Below are 2,581 nucleotides of genomic sequence, written 5' to 3' on the forward strand. Positions count from 1 at the left end.
TTGAATAGGAGAAGTCATGTCCATTTCGACCTGTTTTTTTTTTTTTTTTTTTTTTTTTTCTTCAAGGTCAAGGCATTTTATTTATGTAATACCTAGCACTTTGCGCCAACTTAAACTGTACTATTTAAAACTGATTTTCCTCTTCTCATTACACTAAACGATTGTAGTTTCTTTGAACTAATTTATACTCATTTTAACTAACACTAGACTCCCTAAGTCTAAAGTTCTTTTGTGTTTTACTTGGGGGTGGAACATCAGGTAAGTCATCTTTAAACTCAAGCCAAGTGAAGTTGATAAGAGGTTGGCTGTGGCTCATGAGAAGGGCTGGGTGGTGTTTTTTTTTTTTTTTTTTAAGAAACCTGGAAGGAGGGTGGTGCCGTGAGGCGTTAGAAGACCATTGAAGCTCGGAGGTATGGGGCTGCCGAGGCCTGATGATCCTCGGGGAGCCACCCTCCGTATCATAAGACACGTCCCCTTGTCCTCCAAGAGGCCCGGGTTCTTACCACGGACGACTTGAGGACGTATGGGGAACGGAGTACGAGTGGAAAAGGTCAAAGTCTACGCCTAGGGCCTGGCAAAGAAAGTTATAAGGCGTTAAAGGACCATTATTGGTCGAAGGTATGGGGCTGCCGAGGCCTGATGACCCTCGGGGCGTCACCCTCCGTATCATAGGACACGTCCCCTTGTCCTCCGAGAGGCCCGGATTCTTACCACGTACGACTCGAAGACGTATGGGGAACGGATTACGAGTGGAAAAGGTCAAAGTCTACGCCTAGGGCCTCACAAAGGGAGCCATTAAGGCGTTAGAGGACCATTATTGGTCGGATGTATGGGGCTGCCGAGAGGCCTGATGACCCTCGGGGGCACCCCCTCCGTACCATAGGACACGTCCCCCTCTCTTCCGAGAGGCCCGGGTTCTTACCGCGGACGACCCGAAGACGTATGGGGAACGGATTACGATCGTATAAGGACAAAGTCTACGCCTAGGGCCTGACGAAGCAAGCTATGAGGCTGTTAGAGGACCATTGATGACCGGAGGTTTGGGGCTGCCGAGAGGCCTGATGACCCTGGGGGGCGCCACACTCCGTACCATAAGACACGTCCCCCTGTCTTCAAAGAGGCCCGGGTTCTTACCACGGACGGCCTGGAGACGGGGACGTATTGCGATCGTATATGGTCAAAGTCTACGCCTAGGGCCTGATACAAACCGTGAGGCAATAGAGGACCGATGATGGTCAGAGGTATGGCGCTGCCGAGAGGCCTGATGACCCTGGGGGGCGCCACACTCCGTACCATAAGACACGTCCCCCCCGTCTTCAAAGAGGCCCGGGTTCTTACCACGGACGGCCTGAAGACGGGGACGTATTGCGATCGTATATGGTCAAAGTCTATGCCTAGGGCCTGAAACAAACCGTGAGGCAATAGAGGACCGATGATGGTCGGAGGTATGGCGCTGCCGAGAGGCCTGATGACCCTGGGGGGCGCCACCCTCCGTACCATAAGACACGTCCCCTGTCTTCCGAGAGGCCCGGGTTCTTACCACGGATGGCCTGAAGACGGGGACGGATTGCGATCGTATATGGTCAAAGTCTACGCCTAGGCCCTGATACAAACCGTGAGGCAATAGACGACCGATGATGGTCAGAGGTATGGCGCTGCCGAGAGGCCTGATGACCCTGGGGGGCGCCACACTCCGTACCATAAGACACGTCCCCTGTCCTCCGAGAGGACCCGGGTTGTTTACCAGGGACGGCTCGAAGACGGGGACGGATTGTGCTCGTATAAAATCAAAGTCGAAGAATGAGACAAACCAGCAGCCAAGCGGAAAGCGATAAAACTAACAGACGATTAACCAGCAGGAAACGGGACCGCCTGCTCCCATGTGGGCAGCGAGTTAACCACTCGGTTCCGTTTCCGCGATCTAAGTGACGCGACGTCCGGCTCGAGCTAGCCGGGTAAGAAGGGAGGGGATAGGGAGGGGGAGGTGGGGTCGACAATGCGCATGCCTGCACAGAGCCGGGAATTTTAAATTTCCGATGATTTTGGCGGAAAATTCAAACCACACTCAACCTTCGGGAAATGGCCATATGACCAGGAGTGTGGTATGGGATTATCGCTATAGCTTCGCTGTGCAGGTTTCTTTCAGCCGATAATGTTTATTTTTTCTTCCAACTGCATAACTTCTTTGTCAAGTCTTGTGATGGCCGAATGGAAGGTGACCTACCAAATCTTCTCTTCCAGCATCTTCGGCTCTATTTTCTCTCAATCTGCATTGGAATGCTTCTTTACAGCCTTCATCTCTCATATATCTGTTCAAAAAATCGTTTTATGGCTATACTCTTCAGAGGTTTTGATTTGGCATGTTTCAGTTTGCCCACGACTAGCCTGTGGTCTGAACTGCATGACATCAATATTATGTTTTTTACATCTCTGAAAAATCTTATGTTTTAACATAAGGTGAATTATGGGCTTGTCCGTGTATTTGTTGCTGTATGCTTTTCTACCCGTACTAAATCCTTTACGATCTTTTTCAATGTGTCCATTCAGATCACCCATGATAACTACATTTTCGGCGTATGAT

The sequence above is a fragment of the Oratosquilla oratoria genome, unplaced genomic scaffold, assembly GCF_046742065.1.
Source record: "Oratosquilla oratoria isolate Oo_2021 unplaced genomic scaffold, ASM4674206v1 SCAFFOLD217, whole genome shotgun sequence".
NCBI classification, from domain to species: Eukaryota; Metazoa; Arthropoda; class Malacostraca; order Stomatopoda; family Squillidae; genus Oratosquilla; species Oratosquilla oratoria.